The sequence below is a fragment of the Amblyomma americanum genome, chromosome 2 (genome assembly GCF_052857255.1).
Source record: "Amblyomma americanum isolate KBUSLIRL-KWMA chromosome 2, ASM5285725v1, whole genome shotgun sequence".
NCBI lineage: Eukaryota > Metazoa > Arthropoda > Arachnida > Ixodida > Ixodidae > Amblyomma > Amblyomma americanum.
In genome coordinates, this window is record NC_135498.1 from 230,522,225 (window position 1) to 230,541,713 (window position 19,489).

Here is a 19,489-nt window from a genome sequence, read left to right on the forward strand (position 1 = left end):
TATGCAAACTAAAAGTCATTCTCAATAACTCTCAACTCGTTTACTGGATTGCCGATTTCCTCTCGCACCGCTCCCAGTCTGTTCGCTTCAATTCTGTCGATTCTTCGAAAGCTGACGTAACCTCAGGTGTTCCCCAAGGATCTGTCCTTGGCCCTTTGTTGTTTTTACTTTATATTAATGATTTGCCTGACAGTATAACCTCAAAGATCCGTCTATACGCCGATGATTGTGTATTGTACCACACTATTAACTCTGTCAGTGATCACTTCCTTCTGAATGAGTCTTTTGGTATATTCTGTGATTGGTGCAATACGTGGCAGATGAAAATCAACTTCAGCAAAACAGTTGTCATGTCTTTCACCAACCGCCTATGCCCTTTTAATTACAATTATTCATGCCCTTCCAATTACGATTATTTATCCCTGCAAAGGGTACATGAATATAAATATCTTGGCATTGTTTTTTCACACAATCTGTCATGGTCAAAACACGTCGATCATATCACAGCTAAAGCTCTTAAAAAGGTAGGTTACTTGAGGCGCACAGTACGGGATGCTCCTAAAGAGACGAAACTGGTCATGTATAAAACTCTAATTCGCCCTATTCTTGAATACGCTTCCAATGTTTGGAATCCATATAAGCAATGTGAAATTGATCAAATAGAATCTGTACAACGAAAAGCTGTAAGATTTATTTTTCGCCGCTACGACTTTCATTTTTCACCCTCATCTGCGATATCTTCCTTAAACTTAAGTCCGCTCGCATCCCGCCGGAAAACTGAGTCCTTAAAACTTCTTCACTCAATAATGCATTCTGCTAATTGCCTCTCAGAGAGTAAGCATATCACGTTTTCAAAACCATCTCTAACCAGGAGCCATCACGATCTTAATATCCAACCCTTTTTTGCCCGTACTAACGCTTTCAAATACAGTTTTTTTCCGCGTACCGTGGAGAGTTGGAACTCTTTAAATGGAAATATACGTGCCTTTTCTGTGTCTGATTTTGCGTCCAAAATTGAGACGTAGCATTATATGATGTTGTATGCAGCGTTTGTTTCACATTTTGCCATGTACCCCTTTATGCGCGCAACTGTACCGCATGATATATGTAACCACTCCTGCTATAGCCCCTGGAATGGGGCTGCAGTATTTTCAAATAAATAAATAAAATAATGAGTCAGTGAGGGCGAAATAATGTCTATAACATACTTAACAGGAGAAATTTGATGCCCGTCCGCATCACGCGATGGGAAGTTGTTGTTGTTGTTAGCCTATCAAAAGATGGCACATAGGAAGTTGTGTAGTTCCCTGAAGATTGATTGAACTTCTTCGTTGTCAACTGTAGTAAGAAAAACACTGCGGGTTGTTAGTCTCGAGAAATTCGAACGCTTCCGGGTTATATTGTGACCGCGAGTTATCAAGGAAGGAATCATTAAACGCATTAGCCAAGTCGAACTTACTCATCTCAACACCACTAGCTGTTAAAATATCAGGAGCTTTGGTAATACTTGAAGGGTTAATGATGTTTGAAAGCTTTTTCCACAATATATCCGTACGAACACTGCTACTCTCAAAGATATCACTGTACTAACTGTCCCTAGCGGTTATAATATCGCGGTTAAATTGGTTGCAATAAGCTTTGTACTGTGTCCAGTAATCAGGCTCTCTCGTTTTGGTAAATTTCCAGTAAAGTTTGTTTTTTACCTCGATGCGATGCAACAAAGACGATGAAATCCATGGCTTCCTAATTCTTCGTTTTATTACCTTCGTAAGGGGGAAATTATTTTGATACAGAGCGATAAACTTGCGTAAAAAAGTGTGGTATGCGTTATTAGGGCACATTATTAAACAAATGTCATGCCATGTCTCATTTTCTACTGCTCTGCGGAAGGTGTTCAGTCTATGCTCAGCGATTATTTGGCGGTAATAAGGCTGATCAGACAGCCGCAAAGTACGATGTTTTTCTTCGCACATAAACTCCCATGTGGTCACTAATGTCGCAGCGCAGTAATAAATAGATCGAGCAACGTTGCCGTGTTGGAAGTAATGCGAGCGGGTTCTTTTATTATGTTTGAGCAGCCATTTGAGGAAAGAATTTCAAAATTGTTCTGAATAGTATTATTGCACAACATATCAATGTTAAAATCACCGACCCATACAATGTTATACTTATACTTCTTATCATCAATAAAATGTAAGAGGGAGTCCAGACATTCGAGGAAAGCATTCTCATCACCACTGGGAGGGTGGTAAAAAACTGAGAAAACAGTACAGTTGCTCAGAACTGTCAGAACTTGGAAACAATCAGTTATGAAGCTTAGCTGTGGGGGCAGTTCACACTTCATGGATTGATTCACCAGCAGGGACACACCACCGCCTTTCCATCCATTTTGGCGATTTAGGAAAGAAATTTCGCATGAGGGAAACGTGAACACATGGTCATTTACATACCACGTCTCGGATATCATGAGTACATAAAACTAGAGACCAAAACTTGCCAGTACCATGGAAAATTCATCAAATTTGTTGCATTGAGACGGCATTAATATGAAAGCATTTCAGGGGAGCGTCGAAAAGATGGTCAATTCCAAGGTAGGTTTTTTAAATCTGTGGGAAGAACTGGGACAGGCATTTGGGTGTTTGTCGAAGTTTTCTACAGTTGCCACCCATTTTACCTAATGAGGAGTCAACGGTTGCTGAGGAGTCTACGGTTGCAGATGTCATGAGATGGAAATCACGCATTGACGTTATGCGTAGAACCGTTGACGTTTCGCTTTGCCTTGCAAGAATTTTGCCATTGCTCGTTCAAAAAATTTCCAGCCAGCTGCCTTCTTACTAGAAATAGCAGCACCAAGCAGGACCTTATTTGTTCGAGTTCATTAAAAAAATTGACTGGCTTGGGCCATCAAATCCAAGAGACTCAGTTGTTAGGCGTGTCTTCCGTGCCTTTGCCAAGATGCAATTTCGCTTAGACCGGCGAGTGAAGCGGATGATTACGTTTTTGTCACTGGAATTCGTACTTACAACTTTGTGGCATATGTCAATATCGGCACCTGTAAGTTCCTCAACCAGTGTCTCAGCTATGGCTTTAACTGCAGCCACTCCATTACAGCTTTCAGGTAGTCCTTTGATTTCTAGATTGTTCGACCTCTGGTACTGTTCTAGGACATCAACTCGAGCCTGCAAGACCAGATTTTTCTCTTCAAGTTCTCTGTCTTTTCGAATGAGTTGTTTAATGTCGTCCTTTAGTTCTTTAAGGGGGTATGGTAGGGTAAATGGTGCATATTAGTTTTAAAGTAATATTTTATAAACGGTTACAGATATTCGCGTCACATTCCGCGTGCTCACAAAAGATTCCCCTGGATACACCATGAGACACTTTGTGTCTAGATGGCACACCTTTTCTGTGGCCCACTTCCAAATTTTCAGGTGTGTTTAAAAATTCAGTGTACCTTTTCTCTGCAACCATACAGAGACATGTGTTGATATTAGGCGATTTTATTCTAAATACCCACAGGTTAGATCTGAACTAAAAGGTATCAGATCTTCTACGGAGTTTGTGCAAAAAAAAATATCACTGCGTACATGGAGCCACAGAGGGTGTACCTTAATTTTTTTTTCATTTTTGTCATTCTTACCATCAGTAATTTTTTAGTTGAGATTATTTATGACTTGTTTTAGCATATGCGTGCAAAGTTTCATTGGAATCGGATGCGCACTTTATGAGAAAAGGTATATTGAATTTGATGAATAAAAAACGCAATTTGAGAAAAATGAAGTTTTATATTCTCATACTGCCTATGGATGCTCAAAATGCCCCAGGAGAATACATGTCACTCCTGACATTCTTGCATGCCTCCAATACTCCTCTTAATGTTTCTTTTCATCCGTCGCCTTTCCTTGCTCTCGGCAGAACCATAGAATTCTGCTCTGTTAATACGCTCTTTGTCCATCCTGTCGAGGGCAACATTGCAAAACACACCTGGAACAATTCCAAGGGCCTCCAGAACAGCTTTACGCGCAGAATTACCGTCATTGTAGTAGGCTACAGCATCGTTAGTTGCTGTCTTCAATGTTTCAGAACTGACAAATGTCGTCTTAGGGCAGCGGCACCAGATGAGTTGGTTGAGCGACTCATTGGTGTTCTGTGTTCGCCCATGAAGACATTTGCTCAGAAGACCTGGACCTGACCAAGCCTTGAACACCGTCTTGATGACGTCCATCACGGCCTCAGGAATGCAGTTTTGTGGGAGTAGGTCTCAATGTTTCCCTCAACTAGGCTGCGGTTGTACCCACACCATGAAGATGGCCCCTTCGGGCAGAGTCCGTGGCTGGGCTTGGTATCTGTGGATAACGTATGAAAGTATATCGCCCATACAGCTCGTCTCATAATATCCAAACTGCCTGTATCTCCCCGAATAGCTTTGCCATAGTAAACCTGAAGGCAGTCGATGTCCTTTTCTGTGAGGCGTCCTTTCCCGGAAAGTGGCAGACCATCGGCAAGCTTTTTCCCCTTCTCATTCTCCTTGATGTTCCTGAGCCTGGTGCCCATTCGCTTCTGGACATGTCCTACACATTCATGTTTTTCTATACACACTAAACACAAATCAACCCAGATGGGTGTTTTTGGCTTGCCCTCTAGCGTCTTCCCAAATCGAGGTTCGATATACACCGTTAGACGGGGTAGATTTCAGCACCAAAAAATACGGAGGACTTAGGTTCGCGAAGGGAGCAGATTGGGTGTAAATTTTTACACCAAAAAATACGAAGCACTTGCGGTTGACAATGGGAGTATATTTGGTGTAGGTATTTACACTAGAAAATACGATGCCCTTCCGGTTTGCAATGGGAGGTTTCAACCGCGGCGATACGCTGAGCGGTGGCTGAGGTGTCGTGTTTATGCAGGCGCCGATTTTGCAACGCCGGCATCTAGGAGGAGGTGATGACAGCGGTACGTTTTTCTATATTGCATTTTTGCTCTTTCTTACAGGGCTACTAGAACTGCTAACTATATAGGCGGAACGGTGCTAGTTAGTTAATCACAATAATCAGGTTCGAATGCGTTTTGTAATCATGAACAAAGCCAAATCGAACTTCAATTTTCAGATATAACAACCAGCCCCGTTCCGTCCATGCCGTTACGAAGTAGTACTGTAAGGAACAGGGCAAGAACGCTGGAGACAAAGTGCATCGGACCGCTGTTTTCACCTCCTCCTGGATGCCTGCGCTGCACGATCGTGGCGCCTTGCATACACTCGACGTTCCAGTCACGTCGCAGCGTACTGCCGTACATCGCGGAAACAAAACGAGACCAGCGGGGGCGGCAGGGAAACGTCTTTAATCTGACTCCGTTGAGTATACGGCACTTCTGTAAAAAATACACAAACCATGACTCCGGCGCTAGCCGAAAGTATCTTGACGGGGTGGTTCGCAATGGGCAAGAAAAGCAGAGTTGGGCAGATGACAGGCAATGAAACTGAAAGTAAGACCGTGGTAATGGATCTACGTGCCAAATTCATGCAACACATTTTTCTTCTCGTAAAAGTATACCATCTCTTCACTGTGGTCCAAAAACCGAATCCCTGAAGTTAAAGAACCTGAATGGTGCACAAGCCACTTGCGGGCAGCTCCACATTCGACAAATGTTTGCCATCTCTCTGCCTTTAGAAGTTTTTAAAAAGAATGCATTTGTATATTGTATCCTTAAAATTCGTTCATTACTGTTACTTATTTGTGCAGTCCATAATGGACCTTTTTAAAGAAAATTTTGAATTCCGTGCTCCTCTCGCGCACTGAAAATATTTTTCGAGCACTATTTTCATCCAGTCTGTAAGTCCTCAAAGTCGATAAAAGCAGGATTCGCAGTAAGGATTACACAAAAACATTGCATATAGCTTGTGCTCCGTGGTTTTAATTTCGAACAAAAATATAGTTCTTGGATTTTACCTTCATAGTGCAAGGTAGCTGTGCAAGTTTGTTAGACATTTTTTTTTCGTGACTGCAGTTTTAAGCATTTTACAGAAGATTGTTACTAGCACGTCCTCAAAACACTGTTCGCAATTTAACTTGCTCTTTCCTGCTATCCCCTCACCTCTTTTGTTTCACTTCTTCAAACTGCCTGCTATCCTATATTTTTGCTACCCCAGCTCAGGTGCCGCCGTTTAGTGATGGCAGATGCCGGGGTGAGCAAACATCTTTTACCTTCCTTTTTGTTATTTTAAATAAATAATCACTATATATATATATATATTTAACTTGCGCATGCGACTTACATTCATTCCATTGCATGTTCGAAAATACTGAATTACGCAGACCACCGCTGCAAATAGCACTGGGTTATCACAATTGTCAGTTACTAACCTACTAACATATCTGAAATATTAACACCAGCAGCATTAAAAGGCTGCTTACCATGTCAAGCTTATTCAATTGAAAAGAAATTGAAGAGCCTGCGTAAAGTAAAGAAAAGGTAACAAAGACCTGTAGATTACAGTTTTATTTTTTTAAATGGAGGACAATAAACAAAACAACATTTGAAACCACAATTCATAGAGAGGTATTAGAGATAGGGACTAACTTGAAATCAGCACCTAAATGTAATCAAAACGATACAATAGCAAATCTTGAAATTCAACAAAGCAGAGTTGACTTGAAAACTTCTTCGCTACACTTCAGGATAACTGGTGCTGTCAGATAAGATTAGCTAAAAAAATATTATGCACCAGACAATTCCCAGTGGCTAATTCCAAGTGGCTAACTTCAAGATGCAGATTACAAACTACAGTAAAAGAAATACTAAACAGACATCCTAAAGCAGCCCACTAAATCTACAGTAAAATATCACAGGTATCCAACTTCTAATGTTTGTGTTTGTTCTTGAGAAACACAAAAGATGAACATAACCTAAGAAAACGTATACAATACATTCAATTTAACAGAATCACATAAAAAGAACACAAAACAAAACTTTACACTCCATATATGGAGGCCTATGCTCTAGAGAAAGTTTATGTGCCCCGAAAGATATGTTAGCCACACATTTGAAGGAGCCTTATGTATCAGCAGCGCGAACACAAAAAGGAAGAAGGAGAAGATAGTACAGAGCGCTGATGTGTTCGCGCTGCTGATACATACGGATCGCAACCAACTAGCCCGTCAGATGGTGTTATGAAGGAGCCTGTCGGAAATAAAATGCAGCACTCATAACTTATATGGAAAAAATTAGACTACAGAAACACATGCACACATGCTTTTCAATCTAGCTAACAAGTACTGACTAATGCTGAAACACAAGGAATTAGTCAACCTGGTATTAGGTGACTGTGCGCACTACAAGCAAAGCAAAAACACATGGCCTAAGGTCAAAGCGCTCAGGACACAGGCATTCTCTTTGATCGCGAGAAAGGCATTCATCACCTTCACTTTAGGACGAAGTGAAGAAAAATTTCAGAAAAGTTCCCATGGCAACTGATCAGACTAAGGACTAGTAACTTTGTGATTAAATAAGTACTTGAATTTCTGAAGACCTGTGTCTAAGCGCATATTTGCTTGAAAACTTAATTGTTCACCAAATCCATTATCACCATTATTTTTTCTCATTAAAGGATATGTATAAATGCTAGCAAATGTGTCTTGTGGCAGAACGGGAAGTCGATTAAAAACAAAAAAATTACAAAATGCTGACAGTGCTCCCAGGAAGCTGTCCGAGCTAGATGCAAAAAGATAAAAACCATGACTAGCCCATGCAGGGACAAGAAACCAGTGGGGTGATGATTCTTAGGGTCAACGAAATGTTGCTATTCCTGCTTGTCATGTCTTTCCATGCTGTCACATAATGCGAGTACAGCATTTGTCGAAGTTTAGAACCCAAGGAATTCGCTTCTGAGCCTTGTTGTGCATTGCTAGCATTCCAGGTCTCTTGAAGGTACAGAAAATCTTGCCCTGACCACCGTGAATGTTGGACATCCATGGGTGCTCAGAGGCCTTATTACACGGCTTAGAAGCCAAGCCCTTTGGCCCTGTACTTTTTGACAAAGGCTATACATCAGTTTTCTCACAGATTCATGCTGATATTGTTTTCCTTTTTCTTCGCTCTGGCCAACTGTATCATGTTAACATTGATGAGTTATAGCAGCACAGTTTGTGTTCCACTACCAGTATTCCAAACAGTACTAAAAAACTAGACATGTAAAACATGTACAGGCAGATAGAAGAGGCAGCTGTGAAGGAAAGACGAAGTGGTTTTTAAAAACTGATGAGGTCAAAACCATCGAAGCGTGGTTTATTTTAAGCCAAATATCTAAAAGCACTCTCAAGAAAGGTCAGCAGACAGAGTGAATAATAATAATTGGTTTTGGGGGGAAAGGAAATGGCGCAGTATCTGTCTCATATATCGTTGAACACCTGAACCGCGCCGTAAGGGAAGGGTAAAGGAGGGAGTGAAAGAAGAAAGGAAGAGAGAGGTGCCGTTGTGGAGGGCTCCGGAATAATTTCGACCACCTGGGGATCTTTAACGTGCACTGACATCGCACAGCACACGGGCGCCTTAACGTTTTTCCTCCATAAAAACGCAGCCGCCGCGGTCGGGTTCGAATTCGGGAACTCCGGATCAGTAGTCGAGCGCCCTAACCACTGAGCCACCGCGGCGGGGAGACAGAGTGCCTTCTTTAGATTTTCCAAACGGAACACCCAGAAGGCTGCAAACAGCAGAATCCCCACAGAAGCGATGATGTTTTCACTCCAGGGTGATGGCCAATGAACAGGAAAACTGCGGCTTGATAGGTGAGGAGGCATGCTGTAAGCGCTTGGTCCTGCAGAATTAAAAACGAAATATCACTGACGTTTCTAACACTTGTAGAAGTGCAAAAAAATACTGTCGCATTTCAGTGTAATGCACATTATGACTACACTATCCTAGGGATGAATTCATGAGGGGGTGGTCTCCCCTCCTCAAAGTGAGAAATTTTGCATAGAAAAACCAAGCTCAACCCAATTTTTTCAAGAATAAAGTCAAAGAAATGCGAGGTTCAAACATGTCACTGACCGATTTTTAAAGATAATGGTAACCAGGCTAATGTACTTGGAGCTATCAACACTGTCTAGCTTCAACTTCATTGCCCACCACTATGTGCAGGAGACCTTGGTGACAGGTTTTGTATCAAAACTTTTTTCATTCATGATTCATTAGTATGGATGAATCACTTTGCGAGAATTTTGCTCGGAAACCAAAGTGTCCATATTACAGAGGTGCAACTGTACATATGATTTGTCCATTAGAGCCATGATCACATTTAGTGGGCCACCACAACTATGCAAAAGTTAAACAAAATGCTTCAATTGCCTCCCTGCCAAAGATTTGAAAACCATATTCTAGCTATAAGACAAGTGAGCTGCTCAATCTCATTTAATTGCAACCAGTGCAGCAACAGCCTAACTGTAATCAAACTAGAGGGTAAAGAAACAATGGTGAGCCACTGCTCATAAGGGAGCGTGATACAAAGTGCGTATTCGAAAGGTACAGCTGCACACGAAATCTACCACTCTTGCTTTATCCGTGACATTTGATACATATCGCGACTACAGGAATTTTTGCTGAGCATCGAAGAAGCAAATGTTCTCTAGGGAATCACATTTTGAGCACCTATAACAGCCCGGGATGCAACAATCAGTACTCCCCATGAATCATATTTGCGTGTGTATAATGAAAACCTAAAATACAAAACTGGTATAGTATTGTGCAAAGTGTATTTTGCCATTATACACAGCTTGTGAAGTAGCACTCCACAATGATTGGATGCCATCGAAGACTACAACACGAAACACTCTTTTCCAACTTAAAATAAAAAACAGCTGCACCGTATCCAGACCTCATTACCATTTGTCAATAAAATGAAAAAAAAAACAGTCGCAAAAGCAAATAACGGTATTCGCCTCTCCATAATTTCGTGCAAGTCTAAAAAAACCACAACCGTCTCAACATTGGATTACTGGTTATTTGAAAAGAGTGGTAGTGAACACGCGTGAAAGTGAGGCAGTAGCAATGCAAATCCCAAAATAGCAGCGTGTCAGTACGCTGTATCTGGTTTAGTCATGAAATTACTCTATTTACAGAACTGAGCATAGTTGCAGCAGTTACATTGGGTCCTTATTCCTACTATTGTCTTTTTTTTAATTGCACAAGCAACACTGCCTGAATTTTAACGAAAATCCCTAGGGGGTCAGCAGCTCCTTACTGTCACTGTTTGCATCCCGCCTCTTTGCAAGATAACGAAACACCAAGGCTTTGTGCCAGCCCCATTCTAAAATAATCACAAAACCCAAGCCTTGCTAAGGCTCGTGACATCAATGACTAAACTTGAGAACATTCTGTGCCTAAAAGGTAGTCATCAGATGCTCGGATAAATGAGCTGCTATTTTCGTACAAAAATTTCAGTTCCTGCCTATGTCCACCAATAATTTGCACAAATATACCTACAAGTGTTGCAGGGGGCATCTTTCTTTGCGACTTAACTCTAAACTGTTTGGCACTGCTTGTAGATTAAACTGATGCAACCTTGGAGTTCTTCATAAAGAACCTGTATAGAACAATGTCCAGTCAGGTTTGATACCAAACAAAACATTATGAATAAAATGTATGTCGTTCGAATTAATGACTCCAGTAATGATAGGTGAGGGAGGCAATGAAGTATGTGATGCTTTGAAATTAAAGCAGCTGTTATATTTTCAGAAATAGTGACAGCACGTTTATACTGCACCCATCGAAGTTATGCCGCAATGAACCGCAGAACATAAGGCAAGAACTGACTGCTGTTGCTTTCTCGCTTTCACTCGTGTTCCAGTGACAAAGAGATTGCGCCATTGACTGAAAGCAACAAATAATCAGATTGGAATTCTAAATGTGGCGGCCGAATCTATGACGGCAGAATACAAGTATACACTTCAGAAGCTTTGAGCATATTCATAAATTTGCTGCGACGCGCACGATAAGCAAAATTATGTTTTTTGTGGGGAACCATGGCATTTTAGAAAAAGCGACCTGATTTTTTTTATGTTAACAGGGATGCCGCATACCTCGTTCTGCGAACATGCATGAAATTAAGAGTGGCCAAAAATGCTGCACATATCCAAACTTAAATGACACAAATGCTTCGGATGGCACTAAAATAACAAAGCCGAAAACATACAGCCACTTGCAAGGTGTACTTCAGTGCAGACGCAAGCAGACTTGTACTACACAGCGCTCGTGCGGTGCTTTGCGGAATGAAGGCGAACTTATAACGCAGGCAGTGGGATTGACTGACAATGCAGGTGCCCAAGCGCTGGCGCATAGTCATATAAAACAACCCATACACTGGCAGCGCGCCGTTCAGAAAACTGCGCTAATGTTTTGCTCCATTCCGCAGCACAGTGCTTCAGCGCTCTACACAAGCCTGCTCACGTTGTCTTTATCGTACAACGATATTTAAGACGCAAAATCACTTACCATGACGGCGAGACGGATGTGAGACGGCAGGGATTCAAGAATATCCTTCCGGGCAGCAGTGTCGAGGTAGAAATCTCTCTCCCGCTGGCCAAAGGCGCGGGAAAGCCAGCGCTTGTCTCAATTCGCTCACAACGACGCCATACCGCCATTCACAAACCAGAGCGCGAGGGGCAAGCTCAGCCGTCGTTTACGATATCCACTTCAGTGAACTCGGTTAAGCATCCATCTTTCTTTTCTCCGTCGCGCATCGAAAACCAGCAGCGGCAAACACACAGTTGCCGCTCACGATATCCGTTCCAAGAGAGGCTCCAGAGAACCCGCTGCGGTCAATTCTGCGACGCAATCCGACACGGCCCCGCTGGCGCTGCTAGGCAACACCCTCTCAATGCTAAGGCCTCTCCACCGGCCGCGTGACGTCACGCCAAGGGACCGTGCAGGCCCCGCGCTCCGCGATTTCAGCGCGCCGCGCCCGTCTGCACTATTCGGGTACTGCCGTACGTAGCTGCCTTATAAGTGATTCCTTCATTTTCATTTTTGTCGTTGCTGCAGAAAAGAAATTCGCTAGTTTGTGCGCGCCTTAGGCTATCATTTTATCTGCTTTATATATTTTTTTTATTGCAGAACACCTTATTGTCAAGAAAGTTCGAGCTGCTAATACAGTTTTTTATAATAAACAATTTAGCATACGGCCGCCAATTTCGCATTATTGGTCATTATAATAAAAAATTGATTAGTTAATTTCAATTAATCATCTAATTATTAGGTTCTATCACGTACATGATGTCTGCCGTGCGGTAAAATCCATCCGCACAGACCGCACATGCGTATATCTAGTTGTTAAAGTAGAAGTTCGTGAACATTGAAAAAAAAAACACCGTCTACTGCGCATTGTGTTAGTTTTATTCTGTATTGTGTTTTGCTTAAAGCTTTCACACACAGCAATAATGACACTCACAATAATGTTGCGCTGTTGAGTATTTGTACAGCTAATCTGACCCTTACAATAAAAAACGACGAGACACCAGCAATGAAGTGTGCGCAAAGCATTTTTATTGCTTGGGAATAAAACTTACTTCTTCTTAAGCGTTGCTGCTTTCCGGGCTGCGGCCTTCTGCTGCGCATTGTCTTGTATGGCATCATTTCTTAGTTTGCAAAAGTTGTTTAGAACAACGTTGGTTGCAACGCGTACTACCAAGCGCAGGAGAGTTTGTGCAGTGTGGCCATTTTCACATGTCTCAATGTCGTGTTCGTCCAGGAGGGAAATCGTCTGTGAAATCACGACACCACGTTGATTTCTACAGGAGAGAAAATCTTCCGCGGTTGCTCCAAAAGACAACTTCTCTGCAACTAGTTTAGTCATCAGTACCATGTGAACTGTGCATGGCTGGGGAAACTTCAGCCCTCCTCTCGACAGGTTAGCTATCATGGCAGTATTTTCCGCTTCGATCTCTCGATTTTCAATCACCAATGTGCTGAAGCAAGCAGAACATGAAAGCTTCTTTAAAGCAGCATGAGCAGCGTATCCTGCAATGTAGACAATAGCATCCATGTCAGAGTGGGCGTGTGTAATATCGTCGTCGCTGACAGCCACAGAAAAGTTGCATGGGACAAGATCCTCACTTACGTCTTCAAACTCTGTTTCCTCGCGTGGAAATGTCAAAAGTTTTTGAAGACGAAGCTTCTTCTCACATTCGTAGAGCTGACGCACGGAAATGTGGTACTGTGATCCTGCCAGCTGGCGGTAACGGCCGAACCGGTCTTCTAGCGCATCCGTCTGAAATTTGCCCAGCAGTACGTACTTGAAGTGAAGTTCTTCTAAGCAGTAGCGCGAGAGTTCTACCAGAGAATAGCATGTCAGTCGCAAAGCACTGTGAGTCTCTTTCGTCAGCGAGCCACTGGTGATGTTTATTCTTGCCCAAGCGTCCAACCAGTCCACAACGCCGCTCAGGAAAGCTAACTGTGTGTCATCAACAGACCTTACAGGGTCTTGCATGCTGTCCCTTAGCCTCTGGCCTTTGCAAGGGGTCTTAACATTGACTATTTGCCACCATGTGAGGATAACGTCAATGAAAAGAGCAGTCGACTCAGCTTGAGGAATCTTGAACGCGGAACCATGTGTCCTGAGGGCATTTGAAACAAACTGATTAATGACGTCGAGAGCGAGCTTTACATTTTGCCGCTCCATTGAGGTTGGATTCACGGCTTTTGCGTTCAGTCTGTAAGCAGCCTTCACAAGCGACGTCTTCTCTGAAGAATAAAGCTGCCGCACAGCTGCGAAAGAAGCAGCTTTCATACGAGGAGGCCCTTCGGGCATTGCTCCACTCAAGTCCATTTCAGGGAAATAGAGGCATGTTCCAGGGTTTTTCTGGTTAATCCAATTGTTCCTAATGCACTTCAAGAGATGCACAGGATCGACCACGTAGAAAAGAGGGCGAGCGTTATCGGCTGGATGGGGATAGACAATGCTCACCTGAGGACTTGTAGCAAATAACGACATCATCTTGCGGTTCAGAGCATTGTTGTCCGTTATCACAGCGATAATTTTGAGCCCCATTTTCTCAACATTAATGATTATGTTCTTAGCATGCTCGTGCAAAATTTCTGCGCTCAGTTTGCTCACAGGTAATATGTGAATGACGTCCTTGTTTGCAGAAAGGAGTGATTGTACCATGAACACATGGGCTGTTGTTGCTGGTTCCGTTGAATGAACCGACGATCCTACTATTGTGCCCCCTTTGTAGTCGAAGTATGGTTTTATGTGGATCTCATCGATCATCAGGGTCACTGTCTTCTCGTGGTCTTTCATTGATTTGACTCGTTCTCGGATGTAGGAAAGACAGTGCGGTTGATTTTGCTCCACAAGAGGGTCAGCTTTGTAATTTGAGCAAACACGGCGCAGTGTGGAAGGATGGGGCAGAATGATTCTTGATGCAGCTCTTGTGAAGTGATATGCGTGAGGAGAAATTGAATTCAAAATACTGGCGAATACCAGCAGCTCTGCGCTATACACATGCTGTTTCGCGAGGAGAAGCTCTATCTGCTCAACCAGAAATTTCAGCAAAGAAGACTGTTCTTTCGTCGTATCACTGTCCTCAATGAGGTCTGCAAGCAGTGAACCGACAAACTGCAATACTTTAGTATGTTTCGACTCTTTCGTCACCTCAGGTATATTATGCAAGCCTATCTCGAGTTCTTCTAGCAGCAAGGACAGGCTGGAGGTGTCGCATACTTGAGCTGGCAGAATCCTGCCTGAAGGAAGCGACAGAAGCTTCACTCCATTCAAGAAAACAGAAAGTGACAGATCAGGGAGAACTACCAAGGCGCATTTCACATTAGGTGAAGGATCATTCTCGATGAGAAGGAACCTAACGCACTGCTCATCGACAGAAACGGTCCAGAATTTCGTGTTGCAGATTCCAGGCAACTTAGATTTGAACTCCTCGTAAGATGAAACTTTGTTTCTTTTCTGTTCAAGCTCATTAGACTGAAGTGACTTCCTCATAGCCTCCTGCAAAGCAGCGTTTTCCCTTCTTGCTTTTTTCGTCTCTGGCGATTCACTCCGTCCAGGCGTTGAGGACAAGTATTTTGGGCAGTTTGGAAAAACAGAAGGCGCAGCATCAATCTTCAACTGTAGCCTGTCACGCTTCACCTCTATTATTTTCCCTGTCAGTTCATCTTGGTGTGACAACGTCGTAATGAAGTCGCCTGCGTGGAAGTGCAGTTCACACACCTGCACGAGAAAATGAAGCAAGGCCATTCGCCATGACTCTCCATTGCCTAAAACACTAAGTAAAAAGAGTCTGAATAGTGAACAGCTTTTACATATTTACACAGCTTTTACACAAGCCTTATGCACATCCACAGAACTAAATGCTTCCTGGACAATTCATACATAAGTGTAAGAAGTGATATCATTGCCTACAAAGACAGCATGCCTTTCCGGGAGCGACAGCTCACAACTAAGATAATTACCAGCGCCTATTAAGCAATATTTCAGAGTCTTACCCTCGAATGCTCTGTAGGTGTGAAATCCTTCCGTGGAATGGCTCGCAACCAGGCTTTTCTTCGTACTTCGTCTCTTGGGAAGCAATAAACACGTACTTTGGGACCATTCTGGTAGTTCCCGCGGCACCCGGGAACACAGCACCGGCCCATGTTTCACGAAGTTGCACTCGCTACACGGCAGGCAATCAGTTTCCCATTCGTGCGCTAGCACAGGTACGCACGCCACACAAGAAACGGCCACACGAAACAGACACAGCCGTGCGAGGAGCGAACGGAAATGCACCCAACGCCAGGCTGAAAGACTCAAGCAGCAGCTAGACGCTCACTGCAAGACTGCGTTCGTGTCTGTGCTTGCCCGGGCAAGCGCGAGCACATCGAGGGAGACAACCGAGCGGAGCGGAGCCGCGCTTGGTGAGCAGCCTGACCGGACACTTGGCGTGACGTAGCGCGTGTGGAAAGGAGGGCCTGGAGAGGCCTGAAGAAAGTATTTAGAGGGTGTTGTGCTAGGCCTGGAGCCTACGCCGCTTCTGTCACAGCGTCCGCACTCACGAGTCACGACTCTCTCGCCGTCTTCTGATCCTTTGCGCCGCCTGCTGTCGACTGCATCTCGACCGAAACCAAAACTTGCTGCTTCGTTCCGGAAGTAAGCGAAACAGATAAAAGTACACAGTTCCCCTGGCGCGTTCTTTTGAACAGCAGTAGGAATTCGACCTCTCTCCGTCTCAGTTGCCTTACGGTGTTTTTTTCTACACCGTTCGGAAGGTTCCGAATGGCGACAACCACTCCGTTAGAGACGGCTGATGAACGATTGCGGACCTCGTTAGCACACCGTCAGTTCTAGCTGGTGTTACTTCGGTGTTTATGATATCATGTGCACCGTTTTACCGGTGTTCCCGTCTGGCGATGCGGTGTTTTAAAGCGGACGAACACAGATAAACTTCCCATCTCGTGTCATTCGAGTTTAGTGTGTAGCCTTCACGTAGGGCTGGGAGTCTCTGTCAGAAATGTACGCCTTGCTGTCTCCATCACCAATGTAACTTGTGTACATTAGTTGGTGCTTTTAAACAGATCGTCCAAAGATTTTTACAGCTCCAACAGATTCCATTCCACCTGATGGCCCATCGTAGGTAACTCTACATTCGCTCAAGTTTGCATCTGAGTGAAGGTTGCGGGCACACATGTTGCAGAACTTGAATTCTACTTCAATGTCCAGCACTTTACCTGTGTCGGCCGATAATGCAGCTACGACGCCATGTAGTGAATAACCCTGCTTCAGCCATGTCCCATCCACTGTGACCGCAGTTTCCAGCTCTCCAGGGTAGGCGGAGGCCTCTTTCTTCAGTTCTTCGGCAGCTTTTGCCATACTATTGCTCACAGTGGTCGTGGATGCGTCAAGAATCCGGGCGTTGTACGACGCAAACTTTGTTGGCGGTGGCGGTAGATTGAGCACAGCACACATGATGCGACCAGATGCCAGTCCTTTTCCGCAGGTACGAAGAGCATAAACGAACCTTTGATTCACTTCAAAGACGTTGCCAGCAGTGCGCCTGGATGTCTCGAGTACATACAGGGCATCGCACTCGCTGCAGGTTGCATTTATGAAGGATGCCAAACCGCGCCGCCTCTCAATAGCTTCTTCCAAAACGATATGTCCCTTGTTGCACTTTTTGCACACAGCAACATCTCGAAAGAAGCTGCGGAGAAGAGCGATGTCGACCAGACGGTATCCAGTTGTACTTGCGCCGTCTACATCGAACGATTCACCGCCTATTCTCTCACCAAGTTTCGACAGCCTTGCGCTTCGTCGTGCTGGATTCTCATGGCCCTTCTTGCTCGTGAACCGATTTCCTTTGAAAGTTCTCTTTTTGGACCATTTGATGGACGATCGGGCCATCTTCTGCGCAAGTAATAGGTTTGAAAATCCAAACAGACGCGCCAACAACCGTAATGGCGGGAAGAAAACAAAGACGCATGGAAAGACGACACACGCTACAAGAGCGCCACTAGCGGCACCACTGCTATATAATAAATACTTTCAACAGCACATGATCTTTTAATATATACTACTTACTTGACACACACAGACACAAGCGAAAAAAGCCGCGCGAAAAGGAAGAAATCCGCGAAAGACAACTATAAACAAACCGGCCTCCTACGACCGCCCGCCATTTTTAAACGCCAGAGAGCGCGGTACACTTTGGCGCGACATTTAAACCGCTTTGAGCGTGTGCTCGAGGTCGCGCTTCCGCAGGTTCGTTCCTTAGAGTGCGGTCGATTTTTCTGTGCGAAAATTGCAAAATCGATTTCTTGCGGGGTTAACCCTACCATAACCCCTTAATATCTTTCTGAATTTCTACGACATTATCACAAGTGTCCGAGCAAAACTTGACACTGTCCTTCAGTGTGCGCATTTCAACGCGCCTCTCTCTTCGGAATTCATCAAGCTTCCTTGATAAGTCTTTCGCATCTTTCGTCATCACAGAAAACAACCAAAAAGATGCAAATATAGGGCACAATTCGGCAGGGGGCGCACAAGTTGTAAAGTAATGAAAGGGATTAGAAAAAAATTTGCTCAACTGCACAAGCAGGAATACATTTTGAGGTGTGTGCCCGCCGCTGCACCGCTCCCCAACTGAGCAAGCCGATTCCGTGCCACGCTTTTTATGGCGTCAGCAGGCGCCTGTTGATGCGCAGTCGTCGTTGTCGAGCTCCTGATGCGCAGCAGAGCCAGAAGACACCAGAAGATGCGTAGATGGCCCGGCCCGGTAGACAGTCCGGTCAGGGGAAGTGTCACTGAAAAGCAGGAATACGTTTTGAGGTGTGTGCCCGCCGCTGCACCGCTGCCGAACTGAGCAAGCCGACTCCGTGTCCCGCGTTTTATGGCGTCAGCAGGCGCCTGTCGATGCGCAGTCGTCGTTGTCGAGCTCCTGATGCGCAGCAGAGCCAGAGAACACCTGAAGATGCGTAGATGGCCCGGCCCGGTAGACAGTCTGGTCAGGGTAGGTGTCACTGCGCTGTCAGCTCCAAAAGCAGGAGTACGTTTTGAGGTGTGTGTCCGCCGCTGCACCGCTCCCGAACTCAGCAAGCCGATTCCGTACCCCGCTTTTTATGGCGTCAGCAGGCGCCTGTTGATGCGCAGTCGTCGTTGTCGAGCTCCTGATGCGCAGCAGAGCCAGAGAACACCAGAAGATGCGTAGATGGCCCGGCCCGGTAGACAGTCCGGTCAGGGTAGGTGTCACTGCGCTGTCAGCTGCAAAAGCAGGAATACGTTTTGAGGTGTGTGTCCGCCGCTGCACCGCTGCCGAACTCAGCAAGCCGATTCCGTACCCCGCTTTTTATGGCGTCAGCAGGCGCCTGTTGATCCGCAGTCGTCGTTGTCGAGCTCCTGATGCGCAGCAGAGCCAGAAGACACCAGAAGATGCGTAGATGGCCCGGCCCGGTAGACAGTCCGGTCAGGGTAAGTGTCACTGAAAAGCAGGAATACGTTTTGAGGTGTGTGCCCGCCGCTGCACCGCTGCCGAACTGAGCAAGCCGATTCCGTGTCCCGCGTTTTATGGCGTCAGCAGGCGCCTGTCGATGCGCAGTCGTCGTTGTCGAGCTCCTGATGTGCAGCAGACCCAGAGAACACCAGAAGGTGCGTAGATGGCCCGGCCCGGTAGACAGTCTGGTCAGGGTAGGTGTCACTGCGCTGTAAGCTGCAAAAGCAGGAATACGTTTTGAGGTGTGTGTCCGCCACTGCACCGCTCCCGAACTCAGCAAGCCGATTCCGTACCCCGCTTTTTATGGCATCAGCAGGCGCCTGTTGATGCGCAGTCGTCGTTGTCGAGCTCCTGATGCGCAGCAGTGCCAGAAGATACCAGAAGATGCGTAGATGGCCCGGCCCGGTAGACAGTCCGGTCAGGGTAGGTGTCACTGAAAAGCAGGAATACGTTTTGAGGTGTGTGCCCGCCGCTGCACCGCTGCCGAACTGAGCAAGCCGACTCCGTGTCCCGCGTTTTATGGC

At 45.0% G+C, this 19,489-nt stretch overlaps 1 pseudogene; it reads right to left on the bottom strand.

Moving 5' to 3' along the window:
• Positions 1 to 3,807: 3,807 nt before the first annotated feature.
• LOC144120397 (uncharacterized) lies at positions 3,808 to 17,897 on the bottom strand (annotated as a pseudogene).
• Between the last annotated feature and the right edge of the window lie 1,592 nt (positions 17,898 to 19,489).